The sequence below is a fragment of the Callithrix jacchus genome, chromosome 10, assembly GCF_049354715.1.
Source record: "Callithrix jacchus isolate 240 chromosome 10, calJac240_pri, whole genome shotgun sequence".
NCBI classification, from domain to species: Eukaryota; Metazoa; Chordata; class Mammalia; order Primates; family Cebidae; genus Callithrix; species Callithrix jacchus.
In genome coordinates, this window is record NC_133511.1 from 112985145 (window position 1) to 113012253 (window position 27109).

A 27109-nucleotide genomic window follows, 5' to 3' on the forward strand; every position below is an offset into this window, starting at 1 on the left:
TAAATAAACACATGCATAATTATGTATAATAACTGTCTATATCACTATTACATATTTTTCCAAACACATACTAGGCCTTTTTTTAAACCCCAAAATAACTAAACTTTTGTGGTATTACTGCTAAAAATGCACAGCCTGAATCTAATCATTAAGAACAGCCAGGCCGGGCATGGTGGCTCATACCTGTAATACCAGCACTTTGGGAGGCTGAGGTGGGCAGATCACCTGAGGTCAGGAGTTTGAGACCAGCCTGTCTAACATGGTGAAACCTCGTTTCTACTAAAAATTGAAAAAATTAGAGGGACGTGGTGGTGCATGCCTGTAATCCCAGCTACTCGGGAAGCTGAGGCAGGAGAATTGCTTGAACCCGGGAGGCGGAGGTTGCAATGAGCTGGGGATAGCGCCACTGCACTCCAGCTTGGGCAACAAGAGCGAAACTCTCTCTAAAACAAACAAACAAACAAACAAACAAACAAACAAACAAACAAACAAACAAACAAACGAAACAACCACAAAGAAAAACCAGCCAACAAACCCAAAGAGGGGAACAATCTACAAAATATCTTCCTTGCCTGCGTTCTTCAAAAATGTCAGTGTCTCAGTAGACAATGAAAAGTTTGGAAACTAGAACAGGCTGGGAGAAGAAAAAAAAATTGGAAACTATTCCAGAGTAAAAAAAACTAAAGAGATATGACAACTGAGTATAAAATTGAATGTAAGATTTTCTTCCTCTATAAAGAAATTATTGAGAAAATTTGAGAAATTTGAATAAAATATGAAGATTTTATCATAATATTGTACAATCATCAATAAAGTATTTTGGGATAAAAGGATTTCATGTCTAATTTATTCTGAAATGATTCAGAAAAGAATATGTACATACTACATATATATGTACGCGTATGTGTATGGAGAGAGAAACCGATTAAGCAAATGCAGTAAAATGTGAACATTTGGTAGTTTCAGCAAAGGATATACTGTTATTTTTGTAATATTCTTGCAGATTTTTGTAAATCTAAAATTATGTCGAAATAAATGTTAATTTATAGAATCCTTGAACTTTGACAAGGTCCTCAGAAAAGGAATAAAATGAGGACAGAATTTTAAAGCACACACAGAAATTTTTGTTTTAGTAAAAATAACCTATTAGCTACATGGGAAGAGATGTTATTTGAGAGATTGTTTTCAGAATATAAATTAGGTTTGGGCCTTCATTTAAGCATCTGCTGATGTAAGGCTCTGACAAATGCTGGCAGAGTACCTCCAATAGAGGGCGGTACAACATTATGAAGAATAAATTATATCACATGGGTTTTGGATAAATGTTATTTAAAGTGGATTAAAGTGTTAACGAGTAGAACGGAAGTATTGAGAATCTTAGAGCTGAATTCTAACCACATCCCATTTTACAGATGTGCAAACTGAGAATCAAAAGTGGGAAAAGAACTTGGCCGAAATCATAGCCACAAGCAGCACAAATGCCTTGCAAATACAGTTGGGGCTGGGTGCAGTGGCTCATGCTTGTAATCCCAGGAGTTTGGGAGGCCAAGGTGGGCAGATCTCCTGCAGTCAGGAGTTCGAGACCAGCCTGGCCAACAGGGCGAAACCCCGTCTCAACTAAAAAATACAAAAATTGGCTGGGTGTGGTGGCATGCACCTGTCATCCCAGCTACTTCTTGGGAGGCTGGAGAATTGCTTGAACCTGGGAGGCAGAGGTTGCAGTGAGCCAAGATCACACCACTGTACTCTGGCCTGGGCAAAAGAGCAAGATTCCATCTCAACAAAACAAAACAAAACAAAACAAACAGTTGACACTCTGTATCTGTTGGTTCCATATTCCTGGGTTCTGCCTTGGTGGATCCAACCAACAACTATACTAGGTATTATAAGTAATCTAGAGATGATTTAAAGTATTTGGGAGGATGGGTGTCAGTTATATGTAAATACGAAGGCGGAATTTGGTATGGAAAATATTGAAGGCAGGGATGGTGGAGTTTGTACTGAATATGCTTTTCCTCCTGTCATTACTCCCTAAGTGATAGAGTATAACAATGATTTATATAGCAATTTACGTTGCATTAGATATTATAAGTAATCTAGAGATGATTTAAAGTATTTGAGAGGATGTGTGTCCATTATAAGCAAATATGACACCATTTCAGGGACCTGAGTAACCACGGATTTTGATATGGGTTGGGGGGTATTCCTAGAACCAATCCCTCGCAGATAGTGAGGAACAACTGTAAGAGCCACAGCACTTCTGCACAGCAAAAGAAACAGTCACTAGAGTGGATCGGCAACCAACAGAATGGGAAAAAATTTTTGCAGTTTACCCATCTGACAAAGGGCTGATATCCAGAATTTACAAAGAACTCAAACTGATTTACAGGAAAAAAACAAACAAGCCCATTCAAAAGTGGGCAAAGGATATGAAGAGACACTTTACGAAAGAAGACATATATGAGGCCAACAATCATATGAAAAAATGCTCATCGTCACTGGTCATCAGAGAGATGCAAATCAAAACCACATTGAGATACCATCTCACGCCAGTTAGAATGGCGATCATTAAAAAATCTGGAGACAACAGATGCTGGAGAGGATGTGGAGAAAAAGGAACACTTTTACACTGTTGGTGGGAGTGTAAATTAGTTCAACCATTGTGGAAGACAGTGTGGCGATTCCTCAAGGCCTTAGAAATAGAAATTCCATTTGACCCAGCAATCCCATTACTGGGTATATATCCAAAAGTCTGTAAATCGTTCTACTATAAGGACACATGTACACGAATGTTCATTGCAGCACTGTTTACAATAGCAAAGATCTGGAATCAACCAAAATGCCCATTGATAATAGACTGGATTGGAAAAATGTGGCACATATACACCATGGAGTATTATGCAGCAATCAGAAATGATGAGTTTGTGTCGTTTGTAGGGACATGGATGAATCTGGAGAACGTCATCCTCAGCAAACTGACACAAGAACAGAAGATGAAATACCGCATATTCTCACTCATAGGTGGGTGATGAAAAATGAGAACACATGGACACAGAAAGGGGAGTACTAAACACAGGCGTCTATTGGGGGGAAAAGGGGAGGGCCAGTGGGAGGGGGAGGTGGGGAGGGATAGCCTGGGGAGAAATGCCAAATGTGGGTGAAGGGGAGAAGGAAAGAAAAGCACACTGCCATGTGTGTTCCTACGCAACTGTCTTACATGCTCTGTTCATGTACCCCAAAACCAAAAATCCAATAAAAAATTAAAAAAAAAAAATACTTGTAAACTTAAGAATGGCTAGGAACCCTATTTTCCTTAATTCATTTACTTTATTATTATGATTCCATGGAAGCCCCTTTCATTTTAGTTTTTAAAAAATATTTGACCTTAATTCCCAATCACTACTCCTATTCTCTCTTTTCCCACTTTGTTGAAGTGCCAATCCTTATGCTTTGAGGAAAATTTTAAATTGGAATGCTTTAGGGAGAATCTTATGTTACAAAAAGGTTTTATGCTGCAAAGACTATCAAATATGTTATAATTTAAATATGATATTCATCATTATTTACATAAATAATATAATAAAACCTTATCTAAAAAAAAAAAAAAAAGCCACAGCAATCAACCCTTGAAGTCTTACTAACATGCCAGGCACAGTACTAAGCACTTTATATGCATTATCTATGTAATTATACAATCCCTCCTCCTTTTTTTTTTTTAGCTTTGAAGTTGAGGTTCAGATAAGTCAGCAACTTGTCTGACAGCACTAAAAAATGAGATTCTGACAGCACCCATAGCTAACATGCCATTCTGTCCCACCTACTCTTAAAGAACTGATCCCTAAGAGGGGAGCAGAAAATAGTCACCAAAAGAGAATTCCATCCAATATGTACTGTTGGATATGCACCCAGCAGGAGCCAGAGATTCAGTGAAGGAAGATTCTTAGGACTGAAAAGAACAGAAAAGGAAGGTGCCCCAAAATGGAAGATGGGGGTATGAGTCTTCTAGGAAAATGGAGGCCAGAAGTAGTGGTTCCTGCTTGTAATCCCAGCACTTTGGGAGGCCAAGATGGGAAGATTGCTTGAGCCTCGGAGTTTAAGACCAGCTTGGGCAACATAATGAGACCCCTTTTTCTTTTTTTTTTGAGACGGAGTTTTGCTCTTGTTGCCCAGGCTGCAGTGCAATGGTGCGATCTCAGTTAACCACAACCTCTGCCTCCAGGGTTCAAGTGATACTCCTGCCTCGGCCCCCTCCCCCACCAGTAGCTGGGATTACAGGCATGGGCCACCATGGCTGGCTAATTTTGTATTTTTAGTAAAGACGGGGTCAGGCTGGTCAGTCTGGTCTCGAACCCCTTACCTCAAGTGATCTGCCCACCTCGGCCTCCCAAAGTGCTGGGATTACAGGCGTGAGCCACCATGCCTGGAGAAACCCTTTATCTAGTAGAAAAAAAAAAGAAAGAAGAGGATGGGCATGGGACCTCATGCCTATAATTACAGCACTTTGGGAGGCTGAGGTGGGTGGATCACCTGATGTCAGGAGTTCAAGATCAGCCTGACCAATATGGTGAAACACCATCTCTACCAAAAATAACAACAACAAAAATCAGCCAGATGTGGTGTTGGGCACCCCTAATCCCAGCTACTCTGCAGGCTGAGGCAGGAGAATTTCTTGACCCTGGGAGGCAGAGGTTGCAGTGAGCTGAGATCCCACCACTGCACTCCAGCCTGGGTGACAGAGTGTGAATCCATCTCAAAAAAGGCCAGGCGTGGTGGCTCTATAATCCCAGCACTTTGGGAGGCCGAAGCGGGTGGATCACGAGGTCAAGAGATCGAGATCATCCTGGTCAACATGGTGAAACCCCGTCTCTACTAAAAATACAAAAATTAGCTGGGCATGGTGGTGCGCACCTGTAGTCCCAGCTACTCGGGAGGCTGAGGCAGGAGAATTGCCTGAACCCAGGAGGCGGAGGTTGCGGTGAGCCAAGATCGCGCCATTGCATTCCAGCCTGGGTAATAAGAGCGAAACTCTGTCTCCAAAAAAAAAAAAAAAAGAATAAGAAGTAAAGGAAAATGGATAGGTTTAGACATGAAGAGAAAGCAGAGTAGAGAGAGGATATGGAGTGAAAATAAAGAGGGGAGGAAAAGCATCCACTCTTGCTGAGGAGGGCCTTGAGCCTAAAATATTTACTCTTCCTATCCCCACTACCCTGTGTCTCCTCTAAAGGCTCCACCAGCTGGTCTGGTTAGCTCTACTTCCAGAAACATCTATAATTCCTCCACTTCTGTTCATCTGCACTGCCACCTGCCTTCAGGCCACATCTCTCCTCACCATGGTTTCTCTTCAAAGGCCTCGACACTGGTCTCCTTACTTTTTTTTTTTTTTGAGAAAAGGTCCCACTCTATCGCCTAGGCTGGAGTGCTGTGGTGCGATCTTGGCTCACTGCAACCTCTGCCTCCCAGGTTAAAGTGATTCTCAGCCTCCTGAGTAGCTTGGATTATAGGTGCGCACCACCGTGCCAGCCCACATTTAAAATTTTTTTTTAATTTTTAGTAGAGATCAGGTTTCACCATGTTGGCCAGGCAGGTCTCAAACTCTGACCTCAAGCGATCCACCCGCCTCGGCCTTCCAAAGTGCTGGGATTGCAGGTGTGAGCCATTGCGCCTGGCCTGGTCTCTTTATTTCTTTTACACTTTTCACAGTTTGTTCTCCACACAATAGCTAGAATCATCTTTTTTTTCCTTTTATTTTTTTTTGAGTAGTGTGAGAACAGATAGAATCATCTTTTAAAACAGATTATGGCTGGGCACGGTGGCTCATGCTGTAATCCCAGCACTTTGGGAGGCCGAGGTGAGCGGATCACCTGAGGTCAGGAGTTTAAGACTAGCCTGGCCAACATGATGAAACCCCGTCTCTACTAAAACTATAAAAATTAGCTGGGCCTGGTGTGATGCATGCCTGTAATCCCAGCTACTTGGGAGGCTGAGGTAGGAGAATCGCTTGAACCTGGGATGCAGAGGTTGCAGTGAGCCAAGACTGCACTGTTGCACTCCAGCCTGGGCAACAAGGGGGAATCTCTGTCTCAAAAAAATTTAATTAATTAAAAAAAAATAAAACAAATCATTTCACTTTTCTGTGAACATCTTCTTTTTACTTAAAAAAATTTTTTTTTTTAGGCTGGGCACGGTGGCTCATGCCTGTAATCCCAGCACTTTGGGAGGCTGAGGCAGGTGGATCACCTGAGGTCAGGAGTTCGAGACCAGTCTGACCAATATGGTGAAACCATGTCTCTACTAAAAAAAAATAAAAATTATTAAAAAAAAAATTTTTTTTTTGAGACAGAATCTCATTCTGTCACCCAGGCTGGAGTGCAGTGGTGTAATCCCAGCTCACTGCAACGTCCGCCTCCCAGGATCAAGCGATCTTCCTGTTCAGCCTCTCAATTAGCTGTACTACAAGGCACATGCCTGCCACCTTGAGTTTAGCCTGGCTAATTTTTGTATTTGTATATTGGTGGGGTTTTGCCATGTTGCCCAGGCTGATCTCAAGCTCCTGGACTCAAGTGATCTGCCTGCCTTGGCCTCCCAAAGTGCTGGAATTGCAGGCATGAGCCACTGTGCCTGGACCTCCTTTTTTTGCTGTTGTTTTGAGACAGGGTCTCACTCTGACACGGAGGCTGGAGTGCAGTGGTGCAGTCTCGGCTCTCTGCAAGCTCAACCTCCTGGGCTCAAGTGATTCTTCCACTTTAGCTTCCCAAGTAGCTGGGACTACAGATGCATGTCACCACACCCTGCTAATTTTTAAATTTTATGTAGAGATGGGATTTCCCTATGTTGCCCATGCTGGTCTCAAACACCTGGGCTCAAGCACTTCGCCCACCTTAGTCTCCCAAAGTGCTAGGATTATAGGCATGAGCCACCACTCCCGGCCTGTGTGAACATCTTTTATCAGCTTCCTGCTGCACTTGGAATAGAATAAAAGGTCCTGGCCAGGCTGAGTCTGAGCTGGCCCCTGCCCACCTTCCTGACCTTATCTCCTACCAATCTCCTTGCCCTCTTTACTTCCTTCAATTCATCCCGAGGACATGAGAAGCTTTTTTTAAGGGCCTTTGCACTTGCTTTTTCTTTTGTCTGGAGCTCTCTGTCTGCAGGTCTCCACCTGGCCATCCCCTTCTTACTCAGATCTTCCTTAAAAGTGTGCCCACAGTGAGGACTTGCTGACCACCAGGTCGAGCGTAGCCTCAGTGTCTTCCTATCACGGCGCCCTATTCATCACGTTGCATGTGCTCCTGCTATCACAGCCTGGCCCTCATCACTATCTGCAATAATCGTATTCTTGTATTTGCTTATTTATTGTCCATTTTTCCCTCTAGAATGTAAAGTGCATGAGGATAAAGCTTGTCTTGTTCATCACACTAGTGCCTAGAGCCGTGAGTGTTTGGCAATAGTAGGGATGTAGAGCGGGTGTGGTGGCTCATGCCTGTAATCTCAGCACTTTGGGAGACTGACGCAGGTGGATTACCTGAGGTCAGGAGTTCAAGACCAGCCTGGCTAACATGGTGAAACCCCGTGTCTACTAAAAATACAAAACTTAGCCAAGCGTGGTAGTGCCTGCCTGTAACTCCAGCTACTTGGGAGGCTGAGGTAGGAGGATCACTTGAACCTGGAAGGCGGAGGTTTCAGTGAGCTGAGATTACACCATTGTACTCCAGCCTGGGAGACAGAGCGAGACTCCTCAAAAAAAAAAAAAAAAAAAAGGCCGGGCAGGGTGGCTCACACCTGTAATCCCAGCACTTTGGGAGGCCAAGGCAGGCGGATCACCTGAGGTTGGGAGTTTGAGACCAGCCTGACCAACATGGAGAAACCCTGTCTCTACTAAAAATACAAAATTAGCCAGGTGTGATGGCGCATGCCTGTAATCCCAGCTATTTGGGAGGCTGAGGCAGGGGAATCGCTTGAACCCCCGGAGGCAGAGGTTGCAGTGAGCCAAGATAGCATCATTGCACTCTGGCCTAGGTAACAAGAGCGAAACTCGGTCTCAAAAAAAAAAGTAGAGATGTAATAAACAGTGATTGAGTGAATGGAGGCATGGGATGCATTGATTAGAACAAAGAATTCTCAAGAAACAAAGGAGTGGGGTAGGGAGACATATTTGAAAGGATTAGGGCGAGACTGAGGAGGGCCTCAGATTGTAGCCTAAAGCCTCTGTTTTCTGTGGGCAGTAGAGAGCTGCTGAAAGTTGTTGATTTCTTGAAAGCAAGGTTTGTTTAATACTAGTGTATAGGATGGATTAAAGAAGTGCCTAGAGGTAGCCAGTTAGGAGAGGTAGGAGACTATTGGAAATCTATAGGCTGGGCATGGTGGCTCACGTCTGTAATCCCAGCACTTTGGGAGGCTGAGGCAGGAGGATTGCTTGAGGCCAGGAGTTCGAGGCCAGCCTGGGTAACATAACAAAACCCCATCTCTACGAAACAATAAAAAACTTAGCTGGGTGTGGTGGCATGCCTGTTGTCCCACCTACTGGGGAGGCTGAAGTGGGGGGATCACTTGAGCCTGGGAAGTGGAGGTTGTTATTAGCTGAGATCGCACCACTGCACTCCAGCCTGGGTGACAGGGCAAGAATCTGTCTCAAAAAAAAAAAAAAAAAAACATGTGGGGTGGGGGATGGTAGTGGTGGTAATCAGGTCATAGGATTTAAGAATTTAAAGTCTTAGCTCCAGAAGAGACTCAGTCCAAGTCTTTTCATGTTAGAGATAAGGAAGAATGAGATTAGTGAAAGGAAGTGACTTGCCAAAAGCGTTTCCTCTGTTTTCAAGAGATATTTCTTCTCTCTGAGTTGGGTTTCTTCATCTGGAAAATACAGAGTCAAATCCTTCTGCACAGGGCCAAATTAATATTATTATTTTAATATTATATTTTTAGACACAGGGTCTTGCTCTGTCGCCCAGGCTGGAGTGCAGAGGTGTGATTATAGCTCATTGCAGCCTCGAACTCCTGAGCTCAAGTGCTCCATCTGCCTCAGCCTCCCAAGTAGCTAGATTACCTGCCATCCCACCCAGCAGGATCAAATAAATATTATGAAAAGCATTTGTAGGTATTATGACACTCATGTTAACCAAAACTGCAAAATGAGGGGCTCGGCCAGGTGTGGTGGCTCATGCCTATAATCCAAGCACTTTGGAGGCCAAGGGGGGCGGATCACCTGAGGTCGGGAGTTCAAGACCAGCCTGACCAACATGGTGAAACCCCGTCTTTAAAAAGAAAAAAAGAGAGAGAGAAAAAAATGAGGGGCTCCCAGGAGATTTTATTATTATTTGGCCATAGCTGTGAGCTGGCTTTAGCTCAGGCCCAGATTCATTCTTTCAGCAAACTTTAGTGCCTACGAATGCAGGTCTTGTTCTCAGCACTGGAGATTCTACAGTGAATCCAGCATTCACAAGCCCTATACTAATAGTGCTTTCATGCTGCTGAAATGTGTGTGTTCTGAGATGATACGTGCTATGGAGAAAAATCAAGCAGGAAAGAGGAACAGGGACTTCCAGAGGCAGGGGAGGGGCTGGAATTGTAAATAGGGGGGGTCCAAGAGGGACTCTCAGAAAAAGTGACCGAGATTCTGGGCTGCACCTTAGCACAGTGAAGGGGGACACTTTTTTTTTTTTTGAGACAGAGTTTCACTCTTGTTGCCCAGGCTGGTGTGCAATGGCGCGATCTCAGCTCACCACAACCTTCGCCTCCCAGGTTCAAACGATTCTCCTGCCTCAGCCTTCTGAGTAGCTGGGATTACAGGCATGCACCACTGTTTGTATTTTTAGTAGAGACAGGGTTTCTTCATGTTGTTCAGGCTGGTCTCGAACTTCTGACCTCAGGTGATCTGCCTGCCTCAGCCTCCGAAAGTGCTGGGATTACAGGTGTGAGTCATGCCATCCAGCAGGGGACACTTTTTAAAGAACTATATTTGTTCTTGGGTAGCAGAGTCTTGAAGGAAGGCTGACTTTGCTAGGATTCAGGGTGAAGACTGTCGACACTGTCTTGGATCAGAGGCTACAGAAATGAAACCTTCCCCATCAGCACTCTTTTAGACCGTCAGATGTAAATTTCTGCTTCCTTCTTGAAAACCAAACCCAAGCCAAAGACTTCAGAGGATAGCATAAATAATTTGCACCAAGACTCATCTTCCAGTCTTCTTTGGGAAGGGGCAGGGACTGATATTGGTCGATTCCTACTGTATGCCAAGTGCAGTGCTAGCTTCCTCCACACGCTGTCCCATTTTATCCTCCAGGCAGCCCTGCAAGGGGGGTATTATTGTTCCCATTTTGGAGATGAGGCAACTGAGGTTCAGAGTGCCCATGTGACTTGCCCACCTCAGCACAGCTGGTAAATGATAGACCAGAGATTCAAACACCAGGCCAGTTGGCCTGGCACCATACCCTGTGCTCTCTCTGTGGCATCACAGCCTCTTCCACAGATGGAGAACTGGAGTGGTTTTGAAAGCCACTAGTGAAACCTTTCCCAAAAGGCGATTTATAAATTGTGTAATTCAACTCCTTCATTTCACATCCTAAATGAGATAACAGTGTGAATGCCTGCCTAAACACCTTATAAGCAGGGCCAGGTGCGGTGGCTCACGCTTGTAATCCCAGCACTTTGGGAGGTCGAGGCAGGTGGATCACGAGGTCAAGAAATCGAGACCATCCTGGTCAACATGGTGAAACCCCGTCTCTACTAAAAATACAAAAAATTAGCGGGGCATGGTGGTGCGTGCCTGTAATCCCAGCTACTCAGGAGGCTGAGGCAGGAGAGTTGCCTGAACCCAGGAGGCGGAGGTTGCGGTAAGCTGAGATCGTGCCATTGCACTCCAGCCTGGGTAACAAGAGCGAAACTCCGTCTCAAAAAAAACAAAACAAAACAAAACAAAACAAAATACCTTATAAGCATACAATGAATGTTAGTTTTCGGTCTGCAGATTAGAGAGGAGGTTGCTTGCCTGAGATCGCACAGCAGGTTAGCTGCAAAGATTGTACTCAAAGGCAGCCTCTGGATCTCCAGATCCCTCTGTCCTAGATTCACTAACGTTGGAGCCACTTCAGGTTTAGTGGTCAAAGGCTGTATTGTCAATGACAAAGAGAAAGCGGAAGAACTGTCAGGCTACAGAGGGGCAGATGCCCAGTTCTCAAGACCCCATGGTCAGGAAGGGAACAAGAAGAAAGCGGGAAGCTCTGCCCCACTCCTCCCCATCCCCAGATGGGGAGGGATGGAGAAGCGAGAGAAAACCTCTCTAGATGGCTTTTGTTCACATTTACAGCCAAGCGGTATTTATTCAGCACCGCTGGGTGCTAGACACCAAAGATCAAGAACTGAATGGAGGAGCAAAACTTATCTCAGCCCCTGGTGCTGGCAGGTTAGTTAGTGGGAGGAACAGATGAACAAATAGATTGGGAAACCTACCACTGGGGTCAGCAGAAGGATGAGTGATGTGTTCAAGGCTGCAGGACTGGCAGGCAATGTCTTCACACCGTCGTTTCTGGCAGAAATTGCCTAAAAAATATTCACTTCTTCATCAGTGAGCTGTGATCATGTAAGGTTTCTATAAAAATGATGATTATGGCCAGGCAAGGTGGCTCATGCCCGTAATCCCAGCACTTTGAGAGGCTGAGGAGGGAAAATAGCTTGATCAGCCTGGGCAACATAGTGACACTTTATCTCTACAAAAAAGAAAAAAATTAGCTGGGTGTGATGCTGTGAGCACACCTGTGGTCCCAGCTACTTGGGAGACTGAGGTCACTTGAGATGGGAAGATTGAGGCTGCAGTGAGCCATGATCACACCTTAGCACTCCAGCCTGGGTGACAGAGAAAGACCCTGTCTCAACAGAAAAATTACTTTTTTAAAAAAAGGATAATTATAAGGAAATAGTGGGGATGGGTAGAGGTATGGGGCCAATAACAGGGAGCAGCTGAAAACTAACGGGGGTTGCTAGGTTGAGCACAGTGGCTCAGCCTGTAATCCCAGCATTTTGGGAGGCTGGGGCAGGCAGAACACTTGAGGTCAGGAGTTCGAGACCAGCCTGGCCAACGTGGTGAAACCCCCGTCTCTACTCAAAATACAAAAATTAGCCGGTTATGGTGGCACATACCTGTAATCCCAGCTGTTCAGGAGGCTGAGGCAGGAGACTCATTTGAACCTGGGAGGCAGAGGTTTCAGTGAGCCGAGATCACGTCACTGCACTCCAGCCTGGAAGACACAGTCAGACCCTGTCTAAAACACACACACACACACACACACACACACACACACACACTCTTAAGCTGCACAGACACCCATCTGTTGCAGTGAATTTGTTTCTCCAAGTTCTTTGCTTTAAGAGGCAAGGTGGTGGTGGTACTGAGAGCTGGTGTGGGGCTGGCTGTCTAGGCTCCTCATTCACTAGGGTAACCTTAATAACAATGATAATGACAATTGTAATGTGGTGGGGAAGAAAGAGCGAGGGAAAAAAGGCTGGGGGAGGGCCAAGTCTGGAGAAGGCGTGGTTTGCATTTCGTTTTCCCAGCAACCAATCAGATCACTTTATTATTATTCCTTTTTCACAGATGAAAAGACAGAGGCTCAGACAACTCCAAGGCCACGCAGCTGATGAAAATTCTCATTTAAAGCCATGTAGGCTTTCTTTCTCCATCTGTTTGGGGGAGGTGGGTTGTGACACCAGGACTCAATTCCCTCTCTTTTAATGAGAAAATGCCACGTGGGGGAGGTGGGGAGGGTGGGAGGAGTCCCGACGATTTCCGTTTCTAGGACTGAAGCCTCCCTACTTTTGGAGCTGCCTCGCTTTGTTTGGGAAAGTCACGGGGAGGGCCTTTCTGAGAATAGGAGTCAAATCCCCGCCCATTGTCTTTGGGGACGAGGGTGGGTCACCCCAATCTCCTCGCAGATGTAGCGGACTGCGCTAGGAGTTCTCTTTAGCGATGTGAACTGGGTGTCTTTTCAGACCTTCACCCTTGGGGAGTCGGGGAGAAATAGCATTCATGGAGAGAGATTCCAAGTATTCACTCATTCACTCATTTCCTTGTGTCTGGAGTTCTACTAGGCTTTGGGAAGGCACTGGTGAGTTACCCCCAGCTGAATCTTGGAGGAATTGAAAGAGCAGCACAGCAGCCCAGAATAGGGCCGCTAGTAGGATTGGAACTGACAGTTGGACCTGTGAAGCCACCTGGGGTCTTGATGTCATGGTAGTGCCCTCATGGAGTTAAAACATTTCAGAATAATAAAGGGCTCTGAATCATATTGATACTCGGATATTTTAAAATCAGAAAGCTCAAGTGGGAGATAAGAGAAATTTACAGTTAGGGAATGCAGCTTAGAGAGGTGGTTGGCTGGTTATCTTTTGCATTTATATGTTAAATTTGAATTTAAATGCCTTTGGGTGGGGGTTGCAAAATTCCTTGGGTCTCACTAGTCTGTTGATTCACATACAGTATTTATTGGCCATCTGCCTCAAAAAAAATAGTGAATAAGTTGACATTCATTCCACGTAGATGTCTGTACACACACACACACACACACACACACACACATAGTTTTGTTTTTCTGGGGCTCAAGTGATTATCCCACTTCGGACTTCTGAATAGCAGAAACTACAAGCCTGTGTAACCACACTGGCTCCTTTTTTTTGAGACAGGGTCTCACTCTGTCAGCCAGGCTGGAGTGCAGTGACACAATCTCGGCTCATTGCAACCTCTGCCTCCTAGGTTCAAGCAATTCTCCTGGCTCAGCCTCCTGAATAGCTGGGACTATAGGTGTGCACCACCACGCCTAACTAATTTTTGGATTTCTTTGGTAGAAACAGGGTTTCCCATGTTGGCTAGGCTGTGGGGTTTTTGTTTTGTTTTGCTTTTTGAGATGGAGTCTTGCTCTGTCACCCAGGCTGGAGTGCAGTGACACCATCTCGGTTCACTGCAACCTCTGCCTCCTGAGTTCAAGCAATTCTCCTGCCTCGGCCTCCTGAATAGCTGGGACTACAGGTGCATGTGATCACGCCCAGCTAATTTTTGTAATTTTAGTAGAGACAGGGCTTTACCGTATTGGCCAGGCTAGTCTCAGACTCCTGACCTCAGGTGATCCACCCGCCTTGACCTCCCACACTGCTGGGATTAGTGTGGGCCACTGTGCCCAGCCTTTTTTTAAGTAGAGACAGGTTTTCACTATCTTGCCCAGGCAGGTCTCACACTCCTGAGCTCAAGTGGTTCTCTTGCCTTAGTCTCCCGAAATGGTGGGATTAAATGGGTAAGCCACTAAACCCAGTGGGGGTTTTTTTTTTTGGAGAATGGGTCTCTCACTCTGTGGCCTAGGCTGGAGTATAGTCATTATGATCTCGGGTCACTGCAGCCTCAACCTCCTGAGCTCAAGCAATCCTCATGCCTCAGCCTCCCAAGTAGCTGGGGCCATAGGCAGGCACCCCAATACCTGGCTAATTTTTGTATTTTCTATTTTGTAGAGACAGGGTCTCACTATGTTGCCCAGGTGGGTCTCCAGCTCCTGGGCTCAAGCGATCTTCCCTGCTCAGCCCCAAAGTGCTGGGATAAGAGCCACCCCGCCTGGACCCCCATGTGTATATTGAGAGCTACTATGTGCCGGCACTTTTCTAGGTCTTGGGAATACAGCAGTGAAGAAAACAGACAACAATGGAACTTGGATTTCATTGTGGGTCGGGGGAGATCAACAGAGAAGATACAAGCTAGACGGTGGTAAGTCCTGAGGAGGAAGGTGGGAAAGGGGACAAGGAGTGTGGAGGAGCAGTCAGAAGCGTTGGCCATTGTAGGCTTCACTGAGAAGATGAATATTTAGTAAATACCTGATTTAGTTGAGAGAGCTGGCCACGTGGCTGTCTGGAGCAAAAGCATTCTAGGCAGAGAAAACAACAAATGTGGCAGCCAGGCGCGGTGGCTCACGCCTGTAGCCCAGTACTTTGGGAGGCCGAGGTGGGTGGATTACCTGAGTCAGGAGTTTGAGACCAGCCTGGCCAACGTGGCAAAACCCGTCTCTACCAAAAATACAAATATTAAGGCTGGGTGCAGTGGCTCACGCCTGTAATCCCAGCACTTTGGGAGGCTGAGGTGGGCAGATCATGAGGTCAAGGGATCGAGACTATCCTGGCCAACATGGTGAAAACTCGTCTCTACTAAAAATACAAAAATTAGCTGGGCATGGTGGCGCACACCTGTAGTCCCAGCTATTTGGGAGGCTGAGGCGGGAGACTCGCTTGAACCCGGGAGGTGGAGGTTGCAGTGAGCTGAGATTGAGCCACTGCACTCCAGCCTGGATGACAGAGCAAGACTTCATCTCAAAACAAAACAAAAAAAAACCCAAAAATTAGCTAGTCAGGGTGGTGCGTGCATGTAGCTACTTGGTGGTTCCAGCTGGGAGGCTGAGGCAGAATTGCTTGAACCTGGGAGGTGGAGGTTGCAGCGAGCCTGGGTGACAGAGGGAGACTCTGTCATTAAAAAAAAGAAGAAGAAAAGAAAAAAGGAAAAGCAAACAACAAATGCAAAGCCCTTGACATGAGACCAGGCCTGTGTTTCAGAGGAGCCCCGTGGACATGCCGCATACTATTCTAAGCTTTCTCACTCCTGGGGGCAGGTACTGTTATTTACCCATTTACAGATGGGCAAACTGTGGCCAGAGATGATAAGACACTTGCTCCAGGAGGTAGCTGCTAAGGAAGGCAGAATTTGTGCTCTTAAATACTAAGCTATTAAATCATTAAAGAAATGATTTAATTAGCCTGGGTAGACCCAGGTACCAAAGACTTATACCTCCAGCTGCCAGTGAACTTTCCAAGCCCTTAAGGAAAACCTGGGTGTGGTTGTAGGGGAAGGAGTGACTCAGGCCTTGGCTGGCTTCCTGCTGAGTCACTGCTCCTGGGCCCAGGAGGGAGGCTCAATCCTCATCTCTTCGCAGTGGCAGGTTCCTGCCTTTTTGGGGGAGATGCCTGGCGCCAGGCCTTAACCGCACACCATCGGTGGATGAATTTGTCTCACTTTCCTAACGGCTTCGTTGTGAAATTGTGGGTGGGCTCCGTTTCCTAATGTGACTCTCTGGCCAGCAAGAGGGAACTTTCTGCCCAGGCTAGCACTTCATTCTCCAAGCCATCCTGGATGAAGAGGTTCTGCCCCTTAACAGGCTGGCTGTCTTCCATCTCATCTCAGCTGGACCATCTGTGTGCTTGGCACGCCCACAACGAAGTTGAGCAAGATGCCAGGGGAGCCACATGTATCACCCTGGGCCTCGTGATGCTCACTCCAGACACATTCACAAATACAGCAAGGAATAAATGGGTAAGGACTGTGATGTGGATGCCAAGTGCCATGGCACCAAGTTTGTTAGTACTTCAAACCGAGAGTCAGCCAGGTGTGATGGTGTGTGCCTGTAGTCCCAGCAACTTGGGAGGCTGAGGCAGGAGGATCGCTTGAGCCCTGGAGGCAGATGCTGTAGTGAGCTTTGATTGTGCCATTGCACTCCAGCCTGGGTGACAGAGTGAGACTTCTCTAAAAGCAACAAATGGGCTGGGAGTGGTGGCTCACGCCTATAATCCTAGCACTTTGGGAGGCTGAGGTGGGTGGATCATCTGAGGTCAGGAGTTTGAGACCAGCCTGGCTAACATGGTGAAACCTTGACTCTAATAAAAATACAAAAAATTAGCTGGCGTGGTGGTGGGCACCTGAAATCCCAGCCACTTAGGAGGCTGAGACAGGACAATCACTTGAACCCGGGAGGCGGAGGTTGCAGTGAGCCGAGATTGCTCCATTGTACTCCAGCCTGGGTAACAAGAATGAAACTCCATCTCAAAAAAAGAAAACAAAAAACCAGGGATTCATGTACAATAATAATAGCTAACATACAGTGAGCATTTAAACTGTGCCAGGCAATATTCTAAGCACTTACCATGTTTGATTTCATTTTTGTAACCCTCACAATACCTTATAAGGGAGGGACTTCCTATTTTGTAGATAAGAAAACACAGAGATGTCATAGCTAGAAAAGGGCGGAAAGGACAGCAGGGACAAAATCCTGGAGTCAGGAGGGTCTGGGCTGGATTTAGGGAGCTGCAGGGAGCTGCCGGGAGCTGTGGTAACGGGCTGGAGGAGGAGCAGAGTTACAGTGAGAGATAAGGCTGGAGAGGACAATAGGGCCAGATTCAGAATTTGGTCTGGAGTTCAGGGTTGGTAGGGAGCCCCTGAGGACTTTTGAGCATGTCTTTCCTCAGTGCCTCAGCTGCTGCTTTTTTTTTTTTTTTTTTTGAGATGAAGCTTAGCTCTCGTCCAGGATGGGATGCAATGGCGCGATCTCAGTTCACTGCACCCTCCACCTCCCAGGTTCAAGACGTTGTGCTGCCTCAGCCTCCCGAGTAGCTGGGATTACAGGCGCTCGCCACCATGCCTGGCTAACTTTTTGTGTTTTGAGTAGAGATGGGTTTTCACCATGTTGGTCAGGCTAGTCTCCAACTTGTGATCTCAGGTGATCTGCCTGCCTCAGTTTCCCAAAATGTACACACTTGGGATTACAGGTGTGAGGCCCCCCCCATCTGGCCAGAGCTGAATTTTTGTTGATTTGGTTTTGGGCCACCTTGGAAAACAAAGAGTGGGGATTGAACAAAAACAGAGGAACTCGGGCTCTTTGTGTGATGAGGAGCCCTGTCACTTGCTCACCCAGAATCTTCTGTATTTGTTGTGCTCCTGCTCCAGAATATCCTCGGATAAGAAATGTACATTTCCGGAAACGTTCCAACAGGTGTCGTCCATAGCTGGACCATCCTCTCCTTTGGAGCCATGCCCCCACCTCCCTTGATCCAACTCACTTTTCCGGGCTTTCATTCCTTGTTCTCCAATCCTAGTATGCACATTAGTTGTGTCTGGCTAGCTAGCATTTCCACTTTTGCAAAACTTCTCCTCCTCATTCTTGTTAAAAGATCTGGTGGCTGGGTGCAGTGGCTCATGCCTGTAATCCCAGCACTTTGGGAGGCTGAGGGGGCGGATCACTTGAGTTCAGGAGTTTGAGACCAGCCTGGCCAGCATGGCGAAACCCCATCTCTACTAAAAATACCAAAATTAGCTGGGTATGATGGTGCATGCCTGTAGTCCCAGCTACTCAGGAGGCTGAGGCAGGAGAATTGCTTGAGCCTGGGAGGTTGAAGCTGCAGTGAGCTGAGATCGTGCCACTACACTCCAGGCTGGGTGGCAGAGCAAGACTCATCTCAAAAAAAACAAAAAAACAAAAAAACACTAGTTTCATTGAGGGTGACCACATGGCCAGCCCCAGATGGTAGATTCTTACATGTCTAAGCCAATAATGACTCTGTTTCCTACTTTCCCAGCTCCCCTTGCAGCTTTGCCAATAACACCTAACGGGAGGTCTACTCTGGAGCGTCTGAGAAAGATTTTATTTATTTTTCTTTTTTTTACTTTAAGTTCTGGGGTACATGTGCAGATCATGCAGGATTGTTACATAGGTATACACATGCCACGGTGGTTTGCTGCCTCCATCCCCCCCGTCACCTACATTATATATTTCTCCTAATGTTATCCTACCCCAGTCTCTCCACCCCATACTATCCCTCCCCTAGCTCCCCACCCAGAAAACTTTTGATTTTTTTGACAAAAGGAAACATTTCCTGCTTCCTCCCTTGGGACAACCTCTCCTCTCTGTCCCAAACTTAAACATAGTCATGAGGGCTAGAACTCCGTGCAACTGGAAGAGTACAGAGGGTTGTCAGCAGCCATCATTTGCTGAAAGCTTCTTGCTGAGGGGCTGCTATGGGCAAACAGAGAGAGAAAAACAACTGGCCAGAGAGAGAGAAAAGCTGAGGCCTTATTTGAATGTCTAGATCTATCCATACCTAAAACCAGCATCATCCCTGAAATTCCAAGTGATGGAGCAATATAATGTCTTTCTTTTTCTCTCATGGTTATTTGAGATGGATTTCCATTATTTGCAACCAAAGGAGTCAGACCTATACTCCCTGGGCTCAGGTTTCCTGTCTTTTTTTTTTTTTTTTTTTCCAAAATGGATTCTTGCTCTGTTGCCCAGGATGGAGTACAATGGCATGATCTCTGCTCAGTACAACCTCTGCCTCCTGGGTTTAAGTGATTCTCCTGCCTCAGCCGTCTGAGTAGCTGGGATTATAGGCGTGCACCACCAGGCTTGGCTAATTTTTGCATATTCAGTAGAGATGGAGTTTCACCATGTTGGCCAGGCTCGTCTTGAACTCCTGACCTCAAGCGATCCACCCATCTCGGTTTCCCAAAGTGCTGGGATTACAGGCATTCACCACCATGGCCGGCCTAGTTTCCTGTCTTTTTTTTTTTTTTTTTAAGTATAAGCAAGTTTTGTTAAGATGCTAGGGTGACTGCACCAGGTCAGAGCTGCAGCAGGAATGCCAGGCAGGGAGATTGGGTGTGTGGGATGGGGGTGGGGCACAGGAGAGCTGAGGGAGGGGTCAGGGTGGGTACACAGTGAGGGGGAGGGCAAAGGTGGTGTCAGTAGCTTCATTGGGGTTCAGAGTACTTCTGGGGTGTCAGCTCCTCCATCCCCTTTGGGGGGCTCCTTGGGACTGTAAAAAGGACATGAAGAGCTCGGTCAGAGAGCAGCAGAAACTCTCGAACTCTTTCCAGAGGGCCTGCACTGCATGGACCAGGACCTCCACCTTCTCCTTCACCCAGGCCACAACCGTCTGCCACCACGTCCGCAGCCACTGCAGCATGGCCTGGAACCATCTCATGACCTTGTCACAAAAGCGCTCCTGTGCTCCTTGGTTTCAGGATCCTCAACTTCCAGGACAGGGGGTCTGTTGCCTCTGCACCGTAATTCATCTCCTTCTTTCTCAAGTAGAGGAGTGAGCTCCGGGCGCTATCTCTGACACTAAGCCACCACAGTGTCCAGACACCACACTTTGACGTTGTCCTCCAGCTCTTTCATGCTCAACTTCACCTCTCCAGTTTTGATTCTGGATTTTCCATCACACCAGCAAATTTTTCAAAGGGCTGACACAGTTGGGCCTTCTGATTCTTATTGTTATCAGAGTGGACCTTGGCGAAGCACGTGGTGGCCAAGAGTTCCAGGAGCCAGGACCTGCTTCAGGGACCCCGACCCCCTACCCGGGATGACCCAGCTCCACTGAGACAGTCACCTTCTCCAACCTCTTTTTTTTTTTTTTTTTTTGAGACGGAGTTCACTCCTGTTGCCCAGGCTGGAGTGCAATGGCTCGATCTCGGCTTGCTGCAACCTCTGCCTCCCAGATTCAAGTGATTCTCCTGCCTCAGCCCCTGAGTAGCTGGAATTACAGGCATGAGCCACCACGCCCAGCTAATTTTTTTGTATTTTTAGTAGAGTTAGGGTTTCACCATGTTGATCAGGCCGATCTTGAACTCCTGATCTTGTTACCCGCCCACCTTGGCCTCCCTAAGTGCTGGGATTACAGGCGTGAGTCACCGCACCTGGCCCTCTTTTTTTTGAGACCAAGTCTCATTCTGTCACCCAGGCTGGAGTGCAATGGCGCAATGTTGGCTCACTGCAACCTCCACCTCCTGGGTTCGAGCAATTCTCTGCCTCAGCCTCCTGTGTAGCTGGGACTACAGGTGCCTACCACCATACCCAGCTAATTTTTGTATTTTCAGTAGAGACGGGGTTTCAGCATCTTGGCCAGGTTGGTCTTGAACTCCTGACCTCGAGATGCACCTGCCTCAGCCTCCCAAAGTGCTGGGATTACAGGCGTGAGCCACCACGCCTGGCCAGTTTCCTGTCTTTACAGTGACTGTCCAGTAGGGCTCCAGCCTTCCTCTGCCTGTGACACCTGGTGGCCTTGACCGACTGTTACAACATATGAGGGCTGCAGACACACATCCATCCGCCTGCCTGTTCTTATCCTCAGCAATTCTGCCCCTGAGGATAACTCCACTCTATCCTTTTGTTCAAAAAGTGTCTCAGGGGAATGAGGAATGAAGAAACCTAGGATGTCACCATATACCAAGGCCACTTCAACTCCACAATGTCCTCAGGATGCCCTTACAACACTATTGTTTGAGAAACACTGGGGTTAAGACATGGAAATCAAAGAAAAGCAAGCAGAGTAGGCAGGGGTGGAGTGGCAGGTGGTTTGTCTGATTTTGGAAGGACTTTATTGATCTCTCCCTTGTTTCTTCATTCATGCAACACATTTTTGTTGAGTACCTACTTGTTTTTTTCATTTTTAATTGAGATGGAGTTTCTCTCTTTCTGCCCAGGCTGGAGTGCAGTGGCGTGATTTTGGCTCACTGCAACCTCTGCCTCTGGGTTCAAGTGATTCTCCTGCCTCAGCCTCCCAAGTAGCTGGGATTACAGGTGCACGCCACCACGCCCAGCTAATTTTGTATTTTTAGTAGAGATGGGATTTTACCATGTTGGCCAGGCTGGTCTCGAACTCCTGACCCCAAGTGATCCTCCTGCCTTGGCTTCCCAAAGTGCTGGGATTATTACAGGCATGGGCCACTACTCCCAGCAATATTTTATTTTATTTTTTCTTTTTGAGACAGGGTCTCGTTATGTTGCCCATGCTGGTCTCGAACTCCTGACCTCAGGTGATCTACCTGCCTCAGCCTCCCAAAGTGCTACGATTACAGGTGTGAGTCACCATGCCCGGCCCTGAACACCTACTTTGTGCCTTGACTCTAATATGTCCCTGCCTTCTCAACATAGATTAGGAAATGTGAAATACCTTATATGAAGGGTAGAAAAGAAAGAAACTGGTGAGTTTCTCTCTTGCCTAAGGCTTCTCAAAGAGAAAATAACCTTAAAATAAAACAATTGAAAACCAGATTGGCGATGAGAGAGCCTTACTGTTTATTAAGATTCGGGATGTTAAAATGAGGTGTCACGTTGGATTTAGGATCTCCTTTCCAAATGGAAATCTTTAGGAATGAAGACCTAAACCACTGACTCATTTTAAAATTAATTAATTATTTAATTTTCCTAGAGATGGGGGTGTGGCTCTCACCAAGTTGCCCAGACTGGTCTTGAATTCCTGGGCTCAAGAGATCCTCTCATCTCGGCCTCCCAAAGTGCAGGGATTGCACGCATGAGCTCCATCGACTAATTTTTAATGGAAAGCTTCATGGGTAATGAACAAAGAAAGGGCTTCTGAGTGAACAGACTTAGGTTCAAATCCTGATTCCTTTCTTTTCTTTTCTTTTTTTTTTTTTTTGAGACAGAGTCTCACTCTGTTGCCCAGGCTGGAGTGCAGTGTTGCCATCTCGGCTCACCGCAATCCCTGCCTCTCGGGTTCAAGCGATTCTCCTGTATCAGCCTCCCGAGTAGCTGAGGTTATAGGCATGTGCCACCACACCTGGCTAATTTTGTATTTTTGGTAAGGACAAGGTTTCACCATCTTGGCCAGGCTGGTCTTGAACTCCTGACTTCATGATCCACCTGCCTCGGCCTCCCAAAGTGCTGGGATTATAGGTGTGAGCCACGGTGCCTACCTGATTCCTTTCTTGAAATGTGTGATTTTAGACAAATTTCTAAACCTCTCTGGGTCTGTTTCCTTTGGGTTGTGATGAGCATTGTGTGAAGATAATAAGACCACCTAACATTTATCTTCTGGTTCTGAGCTAAGTTCTATACGTGTATCAACTCATTAATCCTCATTTAATCCTCACAACAACTGGGGAAACTGAGGCATAGGAAGATTTGAAATACCTTGCTGGGTAGTTGCAGAGCCTGACTTTGAATGCTGGGCTCTGGAGTCTTTGCTTGCAGCCAGATTATTTACTGACATCCCCATTGATAAAGGGGGGATGCCTCACTCATGTGATACTGTTCATCTGTCTCTACTGAGAGATGATGGTGAAGTAGTAAAATGAATGGGTTTTGGAGCTGGACTGCCATGTTTCAAATTCTAGGCTTATCCTCCATAATGTATAACCTGATTATTATGAGCAAGTTATGTAACTTCTATATTCCTGTCTCAACTTTCTGTCGTGTAAAGTGGAGCTGATAATAATATTCCTAGGGTTTAGGGGAGGATTGAGTGAGTTAATACGATAAACTTAGAATCATATCTGGTCCATAGTAAATGCTCAGTAAATGCTGCCTACTGTTAACTTTTGAGTCTTGTCATTTAGAGAGGCCTCTCCTCTGAATCTTTTTTTTTTTTTTTGAGATGGAGTTTCGTTCTTTGTTGCGCAGGCTGGAGTGCAGTGGCACAATCTCAGCTCACTGCAACCTCTGCTTCCCGGGTTTAAGTGATTCTCCTGTCTCAGCCTCCCGAGTAGCTGGGATTACAACCACACCCCGCTAAATTTTTGTATTTTTAGTAGAGATGGGTTTTCACCATGTTAGCCAGGCTGGTCTGGAACTCCTGACCTCAAGTAATCTGCCCTCCTTGGCCTCCCAAAGTGTTGAGATTACAGGCATGAGCCACCATGCCCAGCCGCCTCTCCTCCTAATCTTAATGATGTTTTCTTTCCCTGTAATTCACTCTCATAGCACTTAGGATAGTTTGCAGTCGTATATAAGAGTACCTATCTCATGGGGTTATTACGATGGATAAATAATAAGATATGAGTAAAGCATGAATTTTGTGTATGTTTGGCTCTTGACATATGTGAATTGTTATTTTTGTTATTATTATTTACACTGAATTCCTTCCTGGGTTAAAAATCACTGACATGTCTATATTACTGGTAATTTCACCAAATCTAAGGCACCATCAATTGTAACCCACACCCTTACTGATGCGTTTCTAAGAAATAGAAAAACCGTGACACAAAACTTTCCTATCACTTAGAAATTTCATTTTATGCATGTTAAAAGAGCTCTTTTAAGTCTTATTTAGACATAGATTTTTTTTTTGAGATGGAGTCTCGCTCTTGTCCCTCAGACTGGAGTGCAATGGCACAATCTCGGCTCACTGCAACCTCCACCTCCCGGGTTCAAGTGATTCTCCTGCCTCAGCCTCCCAAGTAGCTGTGATTACAGGTGGCTGCCACCATACCTGGCTAATCTTTGTATTTTTAGTAGAAATGGGGTTTCACCATGTTGGCCAGGCTGGTCTTGAACTCCTGACCTCGTGATTTGCCTGTCTTGGCCTCTCAAAGTTATGTGATTACAGGCATGAGGCTCCATACCCAGCTAGACATAGATTTTTATCATATATCAAGCTATTTGTTTCCTTAGAGTATACAATAATTTTTCATTTTAGTGCTGAATCAGTGTGGAATGTTTTTGAAGACATTGTAAGTGGTGATTAAACTCAATACCTATAGTGCTAACAGTGCAACTAGCTTAAGGGAAAGGATGGCAAGAGGAAGAGCTGTGACCAGCCCTGTGCATGCGTGGGCAATGACTGTGGTCTGGCTGTCAGCAACTTGTCAGTAATTTGAGATGCCACTGATTGCATGTCAATTTATACATTGGTGTAAAAATGTGAAAAAAAAAAAAAACAGTGTTACAAATTGATGACATATAATATTAAAGTGTGACTCTCCCCCCTAACAGTTGTATGGGTCCCTATATGGTTTTCCCAAAGCCACCATGGTTTAAATCAAACCTATTAGGTTTTCTTATTTATTTATTTATTTACTTACTTACTTACGAGACGGAGTCTCGCTCTGTCATCCAGGCTGGAGTGCGGTGGCGGGTTCTCTACTCACTGCAACCTCTGCCTTCCGGGTTCAAACGATTCTCCTGCCTCAAGTGATCCACCTGCTTGGGCCTCCCAAAGTGCTGGCATTACAGGTGTGAGCTCCTGCACCCGGCTAAAATGTTATTTTTTTTTATCCTGCATTTTTTACCCAAGAAAACGTTAAAAATATTCTTCCAGAGCAAAAGGTATAAATCTGTGTCATCATTTTTTTTTTTCTTTTTGAGACAGGGTCTCACTCTGTTACTCAGGCTGGAGTGCAGTGGTGCAATCATACATAGGTCGCTGCAGCCTCAGCCTCGAACTCCTGGTCTCAAGTGATCCTCCCAGCTCAGCCTCCTGAAGAGCTAGGACTATATGTGCATGCCACCATGCCCTACTAATTTTAAAAACTTTTTGTAGAGATAGGGACTTGTTATCCAGCATGGTCTTGAACTCCTGGCCTCAAGTAATCCTCCTGCCGTGGCCTGACAAACTGCTGGGATTATAAGCATAAGGCACTGCACCCAGCCTCCATTTTTTTTTTTTTTTTGAGACAGGATCTGACTCTCAGTCAGCCTGAAGTGCAGTGGTGTGATCATGGCTCACTGCAGCCTTGACCTCCCTGGGCTCAGGTGATTCTACTGAGGTGGGAACCTCAGCCTCCCAAGTAGCTGGGAGAACAGACATGTACCACCACACGTGACTAATTTTTGTATTTTTTTTTTGTAGAGACAGGGTCTCACTATGTTGCCCAGTCTGGTCTTGGACTCCTGGGTTCAAGTGGTCCTGTCTCAGCCTCCCAAAGTGGTGGGATTACGGGCGTGAGCCACTGTGCCCAACTCATCTATTTTTTTTATGAGGCGGAGTCTGGCTCTGTTGCCCAGGCTGTAGTGTAGTGGTGTCATGTCAGCTCACTTTAACCTCCACCTTTCAGGCTCAAGCTATCTTCAACCTCAGCCTCCAGAGCAGATGGGACTACAGGTGTGCATCACCACACCTGGCTATTTGCTTTTTTCTTTTTTTCATTAGAGATGGGGTTTTGCCATATTGCTCAGGCTGATCTTGAACTTCTGGGCTTGAGCAGTCCACCTGCCTAGGCCTCCCAAAGTTCTGGAATTACATGTGTGAGCCACTACACCTGACCACACTGGCTTTTAATACATACTGCCAAACTTCCTCAAGAAACACTGGATTCGTTTCCATTCCCACCTGGCTCACAGCGTGTGAGCCTCCTGTGCCCCTCCCACCACTGTCGCTAAGAGCCATCTGGAGGGAGATGTCCAGCAGTGTGTCCTCATCTATTTCCTGCTCACTCTCTCTCCCCCTCCTTCTGGGTTCTCTCATTGGCTATGCACCTTGTCTTTCAGTGTCAGCCCTGGCCTTTCAGTCTGGCAGCCTTTGGTACTGCCCATCTCTGGCTCCTTGACTCCAGCTTCCCGCCTGCTCTGAGCAGGCCTTTGGTTTTGAGGTTCCCTGCAGATCTTCCTGCCATTTACCATGGCACCATGCAGTGCTTCCCACAGGATCAACTACCAACTCTTCGGTCCCCAAGTAGAGGCCTTAGACAACCAGAGGGCAAGAAGCAGGCTGGAGTCTGGGGCTTCATGGCTGAAGGCAGGTTTTTATCTTTCTTCTGCTTTTCTGTCCAATTTCTTTTTCTTTTCTTTTCTTTCTTTTTTTTTGAGATGGAGTCTCACTCTGTTACCCAGGCTGGAGTGCAGTGGTGTGATCTTGACTTACTGCAACCTCTACCTCCCAGGTTCAAGTGATTCTTCTGCCTCAGCCTCCCAAGTAATTGGGACTACAGGTGTGTGCCACCATGCAGGGCTATTTTTTTTTTGGTGTTTTTAGTAGAGATGGGGTTTCACCATGTTGGCCAGTCTAGTCTTGAACTCCTGACCTCGTGATCTGCCTGCCTTGGCCTCCCAAAGTGCTGGGATTACAGGCGTGAGCCACTGCAACCCGGCCTCTCTCCGATTTCATCAGTACTCTCAGGAACCAATCAGGGGATCTTCCTTGATCTATGCAGGAGGCCTAGCCACAGCTGAATCGGAATCTTAGCCCTTGGCCCAAGTCCTTCTAGGGCTGCAGGGATATCCCTTGCCTTCTAGGATTAGTGTGGAGTGAGCAGGCATGCATTTGGATGGTAGGAACAGGAGGATCAATGGTCCTATGAAAAGAGCATTCAGTTCTGAAAGTCTCGACACCAGGCTGGAACGCTGATTCTGCATGTCCTGTGTCACCCTAGCAGATAACCTTTGGGGCATCTGCCCGGCTCCATGCTACCCTTGACTGTGCATCTGCTTTCCAGTGGGGGTGCTCTTTGGTAGCCTTTTAATGTTTTTATTTCATTTTTACCTGCAGCTCCAGCTTAAAGGAGGTAGGCACCCCCCCAAACTTTTTTTTTTTTTAAGAGACAGGGTCTTACTATGTTGCCTGGTCTGGTATCAAATTCCTGGCCTCAAGC

The 27109-nt window shown here is 46.3% G+C and overlaps 2 long non-coding RNA genes and 1 pseudogene across 12 annotated transcripts in view; 1 reads left to right on the forward strand and 2 right to left on the reverse strand.

The window, feature by feature from the left end:
• The window catches only part of LOC118145499 (uncharacterized), a 72518-nt gene extending 60113 nt beyond the window's left edge, over window positions 1-12405 (reverse strand). For 6 of the 11 annotated variants that reach the window (XR_008474787.2, XR_013523431.1, XR_013523426.1 and 3 more), the window contains exons 1-3: window positions 12130-12405; window positions 11443-11646; window positions 3865-3946 (exon numbers count right to left, since the gene is read on the reverse strand). This is a non-coding gene — a long non-coding RNA (uncharacterized LOC118145499). The remainder of the gene's footprint in view (window positions 1-3864; window positions 3947-11442; window positions 11647-12129) is intronic. The other 5 variants (XR_013523432.1, XR_013523429.1, XR_013523428.1 and 2 more) reach the window with 3 other exon arrangements.
• The window catches only part of LOC103796311 (uncharacterized), a 31638-nt gene extending 12262 nt beyond the window's left edge, over window positions 1-19376 (forward strand). The window contains exons 3-4 of the long non-coding RNA XR_008474785.2: window positions 12584-12650; window positions 13069-19376. This is a non-coding gene — a long non-coding RNA (uncharacterized LOC103796311). The remainder of the gene's footprint in view (window positions 1-12583; window positions 12651-13068) is intronic.
• A 155-nt stretch (window positions 19377-19531) lies between these two features.
• LOC100400802 (interleukin-32-like) lies at window positions 19532-20002 on the reverse strand (annotated as a pseudogene).
• Window positions 20003-27109: the final 7107 nt, after the last annotated feature.